The sequence below is a fragment of the Castor canadensis genome, chromosome 15 (genome assembly GCF_047511655.1).
Source record: "Castor canadensis chromosome 15, mCasCan1.hap1v2, whole genome shotgun sequence".
NCBI classification, from domain to species: domain Eukaryota; kingdom Metazoa; phylum Chordata; class Mammalia; order Rodentia; family Castoridae; genus Castor; species Castor canadensis.
In genome coordinates, this window is record NC_133400.1 from 25,183,123 (window position 1) to 25,200,298 (window position 17,176).

At 33.8% G+C, this 17,176-nt stretch overlaps 1 long non-coding RNA gene across 1 annotated transcript in view; it reads right to left on the bottom strand.

Moving 5' to 3' along the window:
* Window positions 1–756: 756 nt before the first annotated feature.
* LOC141417180 (uncharacterized) overlaps window positions 757–17,176 on the bottom strand; it is a 169,007-nt gene continuing 152,587 nt past the window's right edge. Inside the window, exon 3 of the long non-coding RNA XR_012441767.1 lies at window positions 757–833. This is a non-coding gene — a long non-coding RNA (uncharacterized lncRNA). The remainder of the gene's footprint in view (window positions 834–17,176) is intronic.

The following is a 17,176-nucleotide window of genomic DNA, read 5'->3' on the forward strand; positions in this document are numbered from 1 at the left end:
GAATTATTAAACATGAACATCAAATAAAAAATTTCATAAAATTTATTTGAATTTTTAACTTGATGCAATTAAATTATGAATCAAAATAATATAAATTATTTTTCATATATAGTTAAATAACAAATCCAATTAAATTATATTAGATACAAAGTTAAACATAATGTTGATTACATCCTGGTTACTTTATTACATTTTAATAATAGCTATGTTCCTGGCTTATTTATCTTTATTTTATATGTTGAATGGAAATTGTCATACTTTAGGTTAAGAGTATTATCAATATTTACATTGACTGAATGGTTATTCTTTCGGTAATGCCACACTAAAGCTTCAACTATTGTGAACATTTTAATTGTTATTGATGCTTGAAAATTGTGAATATTTACACCGAAATGTTTAAATATTAGAAACCAATATCACCCCCCCAGTTCCTAAGTATTTGCTATCACACTACTGTAAGGTGCTTACTGTATGCATTTTATCCATACTTAACGCTTTGATTTAATCTTTATAAAAAGCTTCTGGAGCAGTTGTAACAATTTAAAAAATTCTTTTTTCTCTGTATTGTTGTGCTGGGTGGGGGTAAATTATGGCATTTACAGAGGTTCTTACAATGTATTAAATATATTATTTGATACATTGAATTCACCCCATCCACCATTCTCCTCTATCTCCTTTCCCCCAATTTCTGGAGTAGTTTCAGCAGGTATCATTTTTCCATTTTCATGCATGTGTTCACATTTTTGGCACCATTTTCACCCTCTTACCTCCTTTCCCTCCACCTCCACTGGTATCAAGACACACCTTCCCCTGGCAGGACCTGTTCCACCCTCCTGTTCATTTTATAGAAGAAAAAAAAAGAAAAAATGACATTTTTGCAAATGACAAAATTTCGTTCTTCTTTGTGCCTGAGTAAAATTCCATTGTGTTTAAATACCACATTTTCTTAATCCATTTGTCAGTAGTAAGGCATCTTGGCTGTTTCCACAGCTTAGCTATTGTGAACAGTGCTGTAATAAACATGGGTGTACAGGTGACTTTGTTGCAATCTGACTCACATTCCTTCAGGTATATCCCTAGGAGTGCTATTGCTGGATCATACGGCAGATCTATTTTTAGTTTCTTGAAGATCCTTCATCTTGTTTTCCATAGTGGTTGCATTAGCTTACATACCCACCAGCAGTGTATGAGGGGTCTTTTCCCCCACAGTCTATCGAATGTTTGTTGTTGTTTGTGTTCTTGATGGTAGCTATTCTAACAGAAGCTATTGCCCCAATTTGTAGATGGGCATAGAGGTCAAGGTGTTTACCTTCATAATGCCTGTGGTCTATATTTTGTAGGTGGTGGGGCCAACATCAGAATCAGAGCAAACTTTGTTTCATAGTCTCTCCTAAACATGTCATTCTTTTTTATCCATTGTGAGTAATGGACATATCTGCCTTGGGAGACAGAACTGAAGAGTTGCTGAAGTTACACTACTGTTCATTTTAATCTTGGAGAATGGCATTCCTTAGGACCACATAGAGGGTAGCAGCAATGCTACATGTGACCATTTGTGTTTCCTCATCTTGCAAAGCGGGTTTTATCATCATCTCTGTTCTGTTTGAAACTGAAATCAAATATGCATATGAAACATTTATTACCCTGCACGATGCTTAGTAAGCCCCCAAATCTTAGTTATTTTATTATTACATCGCCATCTGTACTATGAATATTATCTTATACAACTATAGTGATGCTAGAGAAATGCCAATTTTCTTGTAAACTGAAGAAACAAGTTAGAGCAAGAAAAAGAATGTTAAAGAAGGACAAATGTCATAGAATTATGGGAAAAGGGGCAAGGAAAGAGGAACATGGTGGGAAAAATGGATGATGAAAACATGAAAGAGAAGATATGTAACAGGAAACATTGAGATTACAAGTGAAAATGAAGAAGGAGCATCAGGTACTTTATTAAATATCTAAAAAATCTTCACACTGATAATGTTAACACATTTCAAGATTACTTGTGACCAAGATAGAAGATAATGAAGTCTTCTTGTAACACCCAATATTCAGATATGTTTGTGATCTACAAATATGCATCTGTCCAAATAGATTCTTGAAAGCTGGAACTTTATTTTATGTATTCTCAATTTTTTATCACTTAGCAGTTTCTGTAACATAAACAGAACTGCATAAAACCTAAAGTTAAATATTGAAGTTTGAAACATTTAAATAAAGATGCTACATGTCTGGCAAATTTTCCATGAAATGGGTAAACTAGAAAAGAAAAAAATTCTCAGTGTTTCTTGAATCAACTCAATGATTATTTAGAAAATGTGATATGGCAAAACAGAATGTAGAAAAATAATCTCCATTTTATTACATGATTCAAAATTAATTTTTGTTAGAAGTCTTTGCACTAAATGGCAGAAATGTTTCCTGTGCTTCTAAGTTAGTAGTTGCCTACAGATGAATTTCACCAAGGTCAATTTAAACCCTTTAGTATATTATTACTGAACATCAGATTATTTAAAAATAAGCAGATGTAGACATTGAGAAGAAAGTATTTCAGGGTAAGTTGCACTTAAGTTTTAATTAGTGAGCCAGGCCATAGTGACTAACACCTGTAATTTCAGCTACTCATGATTGGCAAACCAAAAGATTCCAATCCAAGGACAGCCTGAGCAAAATGCTAGCAAGATACATTCCCAACAAACAATCTGGGCATGGTAGGATACTTCTATAATTACAGGTACTTAGGAGCACAGGTAGAGATCACAGCTCAAGATTGGCCCCTGAAAAAACACAAGACCCAATTTGAAAAATAACTAAAGTAAAAGCTGTTGGGAGGCATGGCTAAAGTGGTAAAGTTCACGCTTAGCAAGTACAACGCTCTAAGTTCAAATTCAAGAACCACCAAAATTTTTTGATTAACAAATAATAATAAATATATTATAAATAGAAAAATAAATATAAATATAGTCATTGCATGAAATTCTCACTAGAAAAAAAAAGATTTTCATAAGTCTTGAACAGATTTTGTAATTATTAGTTATTGAGGTACATGTCACAGAGATGGTTCAAATAAAATAAACCATAAGGTTGTGTCAGAAGACAACAGATGGCCTGCGTTGTGCTCTCTGGTTCTGCTTGAAGTTACCTGACACACACATTCGAAGGACTTGTCAGCAACAGGAGAAGCTTGTACCAGCATTTGATCAGTAGTCTGTTCATGAGTACTGTGATATGATTTCTGTCAACATTTCAAGTAAGAATTTGTGTTTGTGGTGATTAAAACTTTAGAGCATAGTTATGGATTACTTAAGAAATACAACACCTTATTCTTGACAGAAGAGTTAAATGGTGCATTCTGTTTTCATTCATTTAGCATTGAAAAAGGCATGACGATGTTATGTATGACAGGATCTGTGCTAGGTTTGGGAAATATAATACTACTAACACACAACCCCTTCCTTTATGATTTAAATTAAACAAGATCCTTGTAGAAATAGCAGGTCATGGTCATGTGGTTAAATGGAAAGAGCAAGGCCTATGGAATTAGAACTAACTTTCATGTATGGACTCTTCTGCCTTCTTTAGTTGTAATGTAAATCTGCTAACCTTACTATAAATAACACCTTATCTTTAAAATTGATATAATGGTCAATTCATGGGATGTCTATGACATTCAAATGACATAATTTCAGAATCTAGAACAGTGTACTACTCACTGTAGTCAGTTAATGCAATTATTGATCATATTCTCATAATAAGTGCCATAACAGACTAATACTATAATTAGTAAATTTGGCATAGAAGTATAAAGCATGCTAATTTTGAATCCTCATATTATGTATTATTTAATCTCTATGAGCAAAGCTTTCCTTTCAATTAATAAATGTCATGTTCATTATCCAACTCAAGCTAGATTTAGTTGTCTTATGATCTTAAGACTGGGGTAACTATTCTAAAGCTCATTTGGAAGCACAAAAGACTGAATAGCCAAGGAAATCCTAAGCAAAAAGAGTAATGCTGGAGGTATCACAATACCCAACTTCAAACTATACTACAGAGCCATAGCAACAAAAACATCATGGTACTGACATAAAAACAGCTATGAAGACTAGTGGAACAGAACAGAGGATCTGGATATGATTCCACACATTTATGCCCACCTTATTTTTGACAAGGATGCCAAAAATATACCCTGGAGAAAAAAAAGCCTCTTCAAAAAATGTTGCTAGGAAAACCAGATATCTGCTTGCAGAAAACTGAAACTAGATCCATGTTTGTCACATTGTACAAATATCAACTCAGATACTGATATCAGATCTGATATCAGACCTGAAACCTTGAAGCTTGTACGGGAAAGAGCAGGGAGTGCACTGGAAACAATAGACATAAGCAAGAACTTCCTTGGTAGAACTCAAGCAGTTCAACAACTATGAGGAAGGATTGACAAATGGGACTACATGAAATTAAAAAGCTTATGCACGATAAAAGAAATGGTCTCTAAATTGAAGAGGCCACCCACAGAGTAGGAGAAATTCTTTGTTAGCTGTACACCAGACAAGGACTAATAACCAGAATATATAGGGAGTTCAAAAAACTAAACTCCCAAAAAAATCAATGACCCAAAAAAGAAATAGGCAACTGAACTGAGAAGAACTTTTTCAAAGGAAGAAGTCCAAATGGCTAAAAAACACATGAAAAAAATGCTCACCATCCCTGTCCATAAAGGAAATGCAAATCAAAACCACACTAAGATTCTACCTCACACCTGTAAGAATACATACCATAAAGAACACCAACAATAAATGTTGGCAAGAATGAGGGGGGAATGGAGGAGGAACACTCATACACTCCTGGTGGGAATGTAAGCTAGTACAACCACTATGGAAAACAAGATGGAAGCTCCTTAAAAAAACTAAACATAGATCTGCCATATGATCCAGCAATACCACTCCTAGGGATATACCCAAAGGAATGTGACTCAGGTTACTCCAAAGGCACCTGAACACCCATGTTTATTGCAGCACTATTCACAATAGCCAAGTATAGAAACAGCCAAGATACTCCACTATCGGTGAATGGATTATGAAAATGTGGTATTTATACACAATGGAATTTTACTCAGCCATAAAGAAGAATGAAATTACGACATTTGCAGGTAAATGGATGGAACTGGAGAACATTATCTTAAATGAAGTTAGTCAGGCTCAGAAGACCAAAACCCACATGTTCTCTTTCATATGTGGATTATAGACCTAAAACAAATGCAACAATATTATGGGACACAGGTCACACCAAGAAGAGGCCACTCACAGAAGGGATAGGACAAGGAAAGGAAACCAAACACTTGAATGTGATTGTTGTGATTATGGTACAGGAATGGATATAAAAATCTTAAACTGGCCGGGGCCAGATGAGAAGGGGATTAGGGAGGAAGGAAGAGGACTGGCAGAGATGAACTAATTGGGGTTGTAATATGTATATACATGGAAACAACACAAGGAAAATCCCTGTATAGTTATTTTTATCTTAAACTAGCAAAAATGCTATGTTTGTTTTTTTACTCTTTATATTTAATTGGAGAACAAGTTTTGGCCAGGTTGGGGGGTCAGAAGCCAGTGGGAGGGGGAGGTGGCAGGGAAAGAGATAAAAGGATGAATATGTTGCAAATAATGTATGCACATGTATGTAAATTCAAAAATAATACCTGTTGAAACTCTTCCAGGAATCAGGTAGAGGAGTGATGAAGGAGAGCAGTGGAGGGGGTGAATTAAATTATTGTATATTTGACACATTGTAAGAACCTTTGTAAATGTTACAGTATAACCACACCCAGCACAACAGCAAAAAAATAAAATAAAAACAGAAATTTGGATAACTATAAACTCTCTCTCTCTGAATATATAATGGCATGTACAATAAATAATAGTATGTAAATAAATACTCTGTATGCAAAACTTTATTTTGTATAACAAATAACATTCTATAATTGTTTAAATGACAAGAAATATAAGTAATCCACTCAACAACTTACAGAATAAAATCTTTTTGTATAAAAAGTGTTTATTAAGGAATAAGAAAATGATTTCATTTATTGATGCCACAAATAAACTGAATCAAGAAAAGGACTTGTTTATATTCATTTTTGAAATTTAAGTTGGAGTAAGGAAAGAAGAGAACAGAAGAAAATTTTTTTAAAAGCTAGTGTGTGTGTGAGTACTTTCTTTGTATTAGGTATGACACTAAATGCAAATAGATAAATTGCTAAACCAGGATAGTAAAGACACACGATACATGATATAGCTCTTAATTTGCTATGCTAAAGATGCAAAAAATGAGGAAGGTTTGCATCAGAGCATGAATGAATAAAAACTCACAGGACACATGAGGAGTAATTGGTAGAACTGCATTTTAAACCTAAGTCTGTGTATCTAACATCTCTTATTAAATTGTTACCTCTGGAAGCAGGCTCTAGGTTTTTGATAGAACAGGGTTAAAGAAACAAAGAAAATGGTGCTATATAACTGGGGACATTTCTGTTGACTCAAATATACTCTGATGTTTGAATAATCACGGTTACATCTTTCATTCCAGTCATGGAAGAAAAAATTAAATTCTGAAGTTTGTCAGTAAGTTTTTCTTTGCAGTGAGTAAAATACCTGAGAGAAAACAACTTAAAAGAGGAAAGATATATCTTGGTTCGCAGTTTCAAAGGTTTCGGTTCATGGTTACCTGCCTCCTTTATTTCTGGAACAGAGTGGTGAAGCAGAGCCTCAGGGCGATAGAGGCATTGTCCCAGGAAACTTCTGACCTCACGGCAGCCCGAAAGCAGAGTAATAGAGGAAGGGTATACGCCAGCGATCCACTCCTTCCAACCACGTCCAGCCTTCTAATAGCCCATTCAGTATGAACTCATCTATGGACTAATCCACTGATGAAGCTGGAATCCTCATGATCCAATCATCCCTCAGTCACCTCTAGCTGGGGTCCCAGCATTTAGCACATGAGCCTTTTGTATCTAAATTATAAGAGCTCGTTGTTGACCAGTATTTTCCATTTTTTGAATGAATTATTTTTTTTATCCAAATTGCTACAATTCACAAAGGGTTTTTTTTTTTTTTAATTTGTTCACTCTTCAGATAAACTAACGTTTATTTAACTTCTGAAGTTTGTATTTCCCCCAGTGGTCAGCAGCACTTGCATCAAGTTTCATATGATATAATAACCAATGTAAAATGCATCAAGTCAATTTGAGTCTCTTTTTTTTAATGAGCCAGACTTAAAAGGCCCAAGACTCTAATTGGAGAGGAGGGGAGCTTTGGATGCCATGCTTATTATTGCTCAATATTTCTGGATGACTAGGAAAGGTGTAGCAAAGCTTATCTATTAGGAGTCCTTTGAAAGCTGGTCTCAGACTTAATTCTTTTCCTTCCAATTCTGATTGCTAATTCAAGTGTAAATAGTAATCCACCTCAAGAAGTGGCAATGAATGTTATCCGATATAATGTGCATGATGTGTGGTGAACTGAAGCTCTGTAATATGTTCAAAGATCAACTGCAGCTTAACTGTGTTAGTGTATTTCTCTCCTCTATTAAGAGAAAAGAAAAACAGCTGAGACTAGGCTGTATAGTACATTGGCTTCTTATAATTTGTGCTGATATCCTTCTGTCAGCATTATTTCCCTTGGTTTATCATTTGCAGCAAGCAGATTAGTAAACACCATTAGCTAGAGTCTAGTAACTACAATCAAATTATCCTTGACCAAAGAAATAACCTCACATGAGACCATTTACTGTGAATGGGATTTTGAGTTCTTACGGAAGAGAAAATCGTGGTTATAATCACTGTTACCAAGAATTCCAAAAATAGATTTCTAGGTGTCAACATTGTCTCATCAAAACAATACAGAGCTTCATTTTCAGAAATCAATTTGATTTTGGAGTATTTGAAAAATGGAGAAGCCCAAGCCTCATAAACCGAAGCCTGAAGTTAGAGGTGGTAGTTGAGGAAGTAGGAATCAGTGTAAGGAGGCTGAGATTCTGGACGCATCTCCATATGCTCTGAACTTTTTGGTGTCAGTCAAATCTTAATAACTGTCCATTCAAGATGGAAAAGTGATCTTCTGGCTTTCAAATTCATACTCCAAACTGCTATGTTCAATTCATCAGGAATATCTAAAAAGAGCCAGGTGCTGTTGGCTCACACCTGTAATCCTAGCTACTTGGCAGGCTGAGATACTAGAATTGAAGTTCACAGCCAGCCCAGGCAATTAGTTCACAGGACCCCTCTCCAAAATAACCAGAGCACAATGGGCTCAAGCAACAGAGTGACTGCTTTGAAAGCTCAAAGCCCAGTTCAAACTCCAGTTCAACAAAGCAAAAAAATCTAAGAAGAAACAAAGATAATTTGAATGTCACGGTATCTTGGAGAGAATTCAGAATCTCATCAACATTATACAACTTCAAGTGGGATCCCTCCAAAGTCTATTGTGCCATAAGGGTTCTTTTTTTTTTGTGGTTTAAAATTTTTTTTATTGTTGTGCTAGGTGGGAGTACATTTACAAAAGTTCTTACAATATATCATACTTGAATTTACCACCTCAACTATTCTTCTTTATCTCCCTTTTCCCCATTCCTGGAAGAGTTTTAACAGCTATCATTTTTCCATTTACATACATGTATACACAGTATTTGCACCAAATTCACCCTCCCATACCCTTTCCATTTAAACAACTAACATTAGCAAATATTGAAAAAAAGAAAGTCATTTATTTTATAGGAAACAGTATTATTGTATTGAAACTGCTTACAGAAGTGACGTTAAAATAAAATGAGCAAATAAGCACAACTCCCCAAAAGTAGAACTTTGAGTTCCTAGATGAATAAGATACTAATAATTTTAAAAGTAATATTTTATTACATATGTCTGATATTAACTGTTACAGTCTAATTGTATAATGTTACATTGAATAATTTTTCAACCACTGATAATGTTAGTTATTTACATGGAATTGAGATTAATTATTTGTTCTTCCAGCTTTTTAGATAAAATTAAAGCTTTCAAACTGCTTCTTTCTTAAATCAAAGGTTTGAAATATTTTTTTACATGAAAAATAGAAAATTCACTGTTTTGTGATTTTATGGGAACATATTCATACTGTTAACACTATCCCTGACATCATAACTCAAAATAATTACACCTCTTACCTTGAAGAATATTACTAGGTGAATCAATAGATGTGAATTTGGGTGGAATTTAGATACAAGGTCAGAGGCTAGATTGATCTTTTGTTAATCCTTTATGTTAACAATTGTTGGAAAGGACTGTGGTAAAAAATGTCTATTACCTTAATACCTGCTCTTTTCATCATCAAGTTGTCTAGATAATATCTGAAATGGTCATGCTAATGCTGAGAAATCTCCTAAATCTGCTTCGACTAAGTCCTGAGAAGCCATAAACTTCAGGCACAGAAAACTCCATAATAAGTAGTTTTTATCTAATTTTTACTGAACTTAGCACTAAAGCAAGTTGTGTGTCTGATTTTTGTGATAAGAAACATCGCCAACTATCCAAAATTCAGTATTTGGTCAGCTCAGAGAATCACAGATGTGATCAGTCAGTGACTATACATTGATAAATAATTATACGTATTTTTTAAAACTTACATGTAAATCATCTAGATTTGGTGAAATGCAAATATCACAAAATCAAACCAGCACACTCATCATCTCAGGATATTCGATTTGAAAAACATACATGTAAATAATTTTCTTAGGTAATTTGTAAACTCTAAGTTTGAGGTTCCCTGACTTAGATGTTTGAAAATTTGAATTTTGAGTAATTATTTCATTAGCTCATTGGAGGCTCTTCCCACCTCTCTAGTTGGTACAAAAAAACGAAGCCATGTGTTACTGATGTTCTAACCAACTGCGTGAGGTAGTAGGAGTTCATTTGTTTCCACTAATTCTTACTTCTTGGCAGTTATGTTCAGGGTTTAGCATTTCCCAAGTACTACTTTAGAAGTATCATACAAATTTGGATGTGGAATATTTTCATTGTTATTAAATTCTAAGTATTGTGCAATGTTTCTGGCATTTTAATATGTAACTCAAAATGCAGTTTCAAATAACAAACCATTGTCAAATAGCACTTATAAATAACTGAAATAATGCTATTGCAGCAGCACCTCAAGTACATTGCAGTTTGAATAAGGTTTTGGCTGCTGTGTGCAATCCTAAAGACTAAAATCCACCCTTGAGTTTTATGGAACAATGAACTATAGCTTTAAAAACAAGCACTTATAAGAAATGATTTCTTAGAATAAATGAACATTTTAAAGTTGATGTCTACCTGTATTGATAATAACTGCTTTTATTGGATAAAACTATAGCAGACTGAAACTCTAAAAACCTTCAAGATGCTGATTCTAGTCTTTTCTGTGGATATTTTATTTGTATAGCTATATGGAGATATCTTAACAAAAAAATGTGTTCAAAAACTCCTATGCCAAATCCTTCCTAAGCATAACACTATATTTCTCTCTCATTCCATAATAATTGTAATTCAGTGAACCTTAACTCTTCTAGGATTTTTATTTCAGATTGAGATAGACTAGTATAGGGAAGATGCTTCTGAACAGAGAAACTGCTCCATCTTAATTCTGGGTATATTCTGTTGTCACGGAAGTTGCTTTCAGGAACAGAATACAGAAAGGTAAAAGATTGTCCACAGTACTAAGACACTAAAAATTAGAGGGTGATTATCTTCAAAGTTCTTCTAGTTATAAAATTATACTCTCTAAAATTTAATATACATCCCTTTTTTTAACTTACCAAAGCCATATCACAGCACCAGAATATTTTCTATTTCTATCATTGGACTCTGAGGGTCTAAACTGTTCTATACTCCAAATTCAAGAAAGGAAAAGTCTCACTGCTCTTTGTTTATTAGAATATCAGACCACCAGAAATTATTATGTACCTACCATTTGATTGATTATCACTTATCAGAACAAGGATATCTGAAAGTCAATCCATTGGGCACAATCTTATTTTATTGAAAATCAAGCATATACTAAGTAGGAGTCATAATGTCATGAAGCATAATTCTCCTTTCTAGTTAAAATCAACTATTAGAGGCAATTATTTTAAAAAAGAAGCGAGAAGAAGAGAATGTCATGCTATTATGCCCCAGAGTTAAAGCTGTAAATATCTGCCTTGAAACTTATTTCAACTTTGGAGCAGTACAAAAGGAAAAAGAGAAAAGAACCCAGAATAATCTTTCCTGACCAATAATTTATTTATTTGGAGAAGTTGCTAAACTACAATTTTCTGCTGGGAAATCTTTTCTTTGTGAGATATATTCTCTAATATATTATACCATAACCAGTATTATTTGTTAAAAAATACTATATATTGAGACAGGAGATACAACAATCTGTGGATATTTACCCCTTTATATGGCTGCATGATGAATGCGTGCAAAGTTTCTGGAAGGAACAATAATTATATGTGCGGAGTGATGTGTAGGATCTTGGAAGAGAATTTTAAAACTTCCAATGGTGGGATTCTCTGCTTTTCCATATATCATATATATATTACTTCTGAGAAGCATGTGTGTTTTTCATAATCAGGCAGTTTATGTTATGGTTATTAGAACCACAAATATGTATAGGTGGTTTTACAAAAGAAATACAGAAACAAAGGTAAGGAGCATCCAGGCTCTAACACAGACTTAGAATAACTCTTCCAGGAACACCTACATGGACTTTTATATTGGACTTTCGAAGAAAATGTATAGCTCACATTTTAATTCAGATTCCTTTATCAGAACTTAATAAGGAAACAACCATGCACTTCCCTGATATCTCTCCTGCTATTAAAAAATAAAATGAAAAATAAAACTTCAAAGTGAGGAAATGTAGAGCTATATTTTATTGTCCACAGATAAAAGGAAATTTTAAGTATGTTCTCAATTCATCCTCACAACCACCCAAGATGTAATGCTTGGAATTTCCATTATAAGGATAATAAGAAAAATGAAACAGGAAAACAAACCTGAAGAATATGATAAAGATAAAAGAAATAGTGACATTAAAGACAATGGTGGACTATAGACCTTCAGAAATCCTGTCTGCCATTAAAGCAATGAAAACAAGGGCAGAAAATTTTACAATTGGCTTTTTCAGAATTCAGTCAGTTTTTTAAAGGCTTACAGCAGTCTATGAAATGTTTATTAAAATTACAGAAATATGAATCTCAATAAAAACAGTGAGCTTTGTAGCCTTTTCATTAATTATACCATTATGTCATCCTCCCAAGCTCTATAGTGACCATGAAAATCAAAGCTAACAAATGATGACCACAAACTAGGTAAGTGCCTCCAATATTCCATTCACAGAGAATTGTTAATATGGGGTGTCTCTGGTTCCTTAAAAAGCTGCACTAGCAGCCAGGCAAGGTGGCTCAAGACTATAGACCTAGCTACTTAGGAGACTGAGGTAAGGAGGATCAAGGTACAAGGCCAGCTTGGGCAAATACTTTGGAAACTCCATCTCTAAAATAAACAGCAAAATGGACTGGAGGTGTGGCTCAAGTGGTAGAGAACCTGTGAGGCCTTGAGTTTAAACCACAAACCCACAAAAAAGAAAAAAAAAAAAAAGCTACACTAGGAAGGTAAGGTGTCTTCATTTGACCTCCAAACAAAGCTGGCTTTCCTTAGGGAATTTTGAAAACAACCTTAGTCAGAGACAAACGTTATATGTCCTGACTGTTGGGAAAAACAGTAGTCTTAAAAAGAAACTAGAAGGCTAAGAGGGAAATGATGGAGAATTAAATAAGTAACCACAGAAGGCTCTGAAATGCTTTAACATCTTCCTGAGAACCTTGAAGGTCACCCGCATGTGACAAGCTGTGTATATGCTTAGAGTTATACACATTCTATCTCAGAAGGTTCTGAAAGCTCATCTGGCTAGACTGAGTTTCTGTACACGATATGCACTATGTGAAAACTGAGTCAGAGCTGTAAATTGCCTGACTTGACGTTGAAGATATTTCCCAACATGCATACAGAGCTCTTTGGCCAAAATTGAGAAACATACTTCAGGCAGTCTCTTTCCAATCACCATCTGACCACTAATCTAAATTGTATGTGCATTTTTATAAATACTACAAATAACTGACCATATTCATATGAGTTTGTTTTGAACTCTATTCCATTTCAGTGATCAGAACTTTGCCAAGATTATTGTAGTTTTATAGTAAGTTGGAATCAGATAGTACAGACACTATTACTTATTTTCTAAATTATTTATACTTTTCTATTTCTTTTGCATTTTCATGAAGATTTAGAATCAGTGTGCTAATGTTTCCAAAAAAACTCTATTAGTATTATTTTTGTGATTGCATTTATTATTGTTCTCTATTGATTAATTGAAGAAATTCAACATCTTCCCATCATTGGTTCTTCTAATCCACGAACATGATTTAATTACCCCCTTTTCAGACTTTTTTCAATGAGTTTTCATCATTATTTTGCAATTTTTAGCATAGATCATTCACATTTTTATACACAAGTATATCATGTTTCTTTGGTCCAATTACACATGTTATCTATAAATGCTCTTTGCCAGTACATAGACTAAAATCTGATGTGTTTATTGACTGCATTTTTCAAGCTTGTTAACCTCATTCACTGTTTGTAAGAACAGTTTGCATAGACTCATTAAGATCTAAGCAAAAAGTCATGTTACTTGTGGGTAGACAGCTTTCAACTTTTACTTTCCAATAGTTATGACTTTTATTTTCTTAATCAATTTGATTATAATTTCCCTTGCTTTGTACTTCTGTTACATTTGTAAGATGGCTAGGGCTCACACAATTCTATGAGAAAAAAAGAGACAGAGGAATTTATTGAAAGCCCGTGGCATTTTTAAGTCCATGTTTTTGTTTGTTTGCTTGCTTTTGTTTTCACTGATTCTTCTGGCTAGAAAGGTTGGGTTTCTCTCAGAGTATCAGTTCCATACTACTTTTGGCACAGCTCAATGGCTTATCTTTAGGTAAAAGCCAGGACAGAGAACAGAAGGATAAAAAGATAAAAAGGAAAATGGAGTTCCTGTTCAAGTTCTCTACCTTCCAGCAGCTCATTTTCCTGACCTTCTAGCTGATTGTCTAGCTATAAACTGTTGATGCCTATGTTAGCCAACAGCACTGGGCCTACTTCTTAACCTCAGATCAAATTTTTGAGAGAAATTCATAAGAAAACACAAATAAAAATGAAAATCAAATCCCAAATCAAATGAAAATCTGAGAAACTCTCCCTGTATTGGTCTTTGACTCCCTTCCAAATCTGTCTTCTTCACAGTTCTCAAGCAATTGGTTTTTGATTTTGTACAGACTTCTGTTTTAACCAGAGAAAGAATAAGTATATTGTAAGCTTACTTCACTTTGCTAAGCAGCAGAATCAGATATTTCTATAGAAAAATAATATAAACATTGAAGGAAAAGTATGTAATTCCTACACAAACACTTCAACAGAATAAAAAGAAAGCATTATTTAAGTACTTTTATGAAACTATTACATCTTTGAAAACAAAATCATAAAGGGCACTAGGAAAAAAAATTTCTACTTCAACATAATTCATGTACTGTGGTGTTTATATTGATACTTAGCTCATATAATTGATTAGTCATTAAAATAAAGGTCAAGGGCTATAGTTAGTGGCTAGAAAATATCTTTTAAGTGAATTGAGATGTAAGTACACAGAGCAAAGTTTTAAAACAAGGTTTAAATTAACTGATTTATATATTTGCCAGACATGCAAGTCAATATGTAAAGCATATGAACATAAATAATACAAAATATAAGAATATTAATAGAGCTTATATGTGGGTGGAGAAATTCTGGTGCTTTTTTGCTCCCCCTTTTTATACATTTTTTTTTCTAATTTTCAATAATGTAGCAGGATTTATTAGATAAAATAAATATAAATGTATGCAACATATTGGTAAATGACATTTTGAATTGTTTTAAAGAACATTACAATTTCTAAAACAGAGGGGAGAAAATGAAGAATATGTTGTGCTTTGAATTTTAAGTAATTCACTATTTATACTAAGAACATGATCCTAGCCCTCTAGATCTTGAATGCTTAGTGAAAAAAATTTTATTTTGGAATAATTATGTACATTTCAAACATGTTTTTAAATGATGCTCTTTTTTTCATTTCATGGGGGTTTTCAGTGGTTTATACAGGACCAGTGGGCAGTCACTGTGCGTAAATTCACAAGGTCTTGGATTCAAATCATGGGTCTTTCACTTCCTCTCTGTGTGATCTTCGACTTGCTTCAAATTCTATCTAGTCCACCATCACTACAAGCTCTCCACCAAATCATTCCTCTTGCTCTAGTTAATAATCACACATCCATGGTTGAAACAAACCACTATGGAAAACAATATGGAAGCTTCTTAAAAAAACTAAAAAAAGATCTGCCATATAATCCAGCAATCCCACTCTTAGGGATATACCAAAAGGAATGAAACTCAGGTTATTACAAAGGCATCTGCACACCCATGTTTATTGCAGCACTATTCATAATAGCCAAGCTGTGGAAATAGCCAAGATGCCCCACTATCAACGAATTGAATGGATTAAGAAAATGTGGTAATTGTGCACAATGGAATTTTATTCAGTCACACAGAAGAATGAAATTTTGTTATTCACAAGTAAATTTATGGAACTGGACAACATGATATTAAGTGGTTAGTCAGGCTCAAAAGGCCAAAAGTCACATGTTCTCCCTCATATGCGGATTATAGACCCAAAACAAATGTAGTAATATTATTGGACATGGCTCACACACTAAGGGGAGACCAGTGAAGGGAGGAATAGAGAAAGGGAAGGAAACCTAAAACTTGAATTTGGTTGATATGCTCACTATATAGGAGTGAATATAGTAATCTTAAACTGGAAGAAGCCACTATGGGAAGGGGACCAGGAAGCAGTGAAGAGTTCTGGTAGAGATGAACCAATATGTCTTGTAATACACATATGGATGGTAACAACACTAGGAATCTCTCTGTATAACTATCTTTATCCCAAACTGGCAAAAACACTATGCTTTTCTTATTATCTCTTATGTTTTTGTCTTCAGTAAAATATAGTTCTGCCTGGAAGCAGGGCTCGGGTGGCCCAAATAATGTATATGCATGTAAGTAAATGTAAAAATGATAAAATAAAATTAAAATTAAAAATGTTGACAACTGTGAAAATCTCTGAGAACTGTTAAGAGTGACTGGAAGTTAGGAGTCAGGTGGTGACTTATTTGTAATTGTGCAACTCTTGGGTCTTTTGGATCTTATATGGTGTGCGTACTTTCCTATAAATGACCTGTGCATTTCAAAAGCCAGAGAGGATTTGGAAAGTCTTTACCTTAAAGAAATTGTGACTGAAGAAATAGGTATGTTTAATCTGATTTAAACATTATACACTGTGTACACATCAAAATGTCACAATACTGTATTAACATGCACAATTTTATGTGATAGTTAAAATAAACTTGGTAAGAAAGGAATTTAAACTAATAATAAAATGATAACCATTGAGAAATTAGTAAAATGTTGGAAAAAGAGAGAAAGACAAAGAGAATGAAAATAACCTGGGAACTAAATTGTCTGTGTGTATAGATGAGCTGTGTGGGTAAAAGGAAATTCAAGAAACATAGGAAATGATTGAATAGTTTGAAAGTTGTGGATACTATCAATTTGAAATAATATGAGCACTATCTTAGAAATCAGAGTAATTACTTTGATTGTTACACATGTATTTTCTCACATAAGTGAAGAAAATACAATTTTTCTCTTATAGGCTTAAAGGATCTTATGATAGTTAAATGAGTTAATTCATGCAAATGTGAGCTGTATTTTAATACTCTAATGTTATCTATCATTACTGTGACCATTTCTAAAAGTACACATTAAGCATAATTATAAAAATTGCTCCAGCAGGTTTGGATTGATCTTTTTAAAACTGCTCCTGTGAAAAGACCTGGATCAATCCTGGGATCAATAATTTTGAGAGTTTTCTCTCTTCTTGTTCCATGGTGTCTTCATAATTACAGCTTTGCTCTCTCGGATTAGCATTTATAAGGGGCTGTTGAATGCACTATCTGTTCTTAAAAA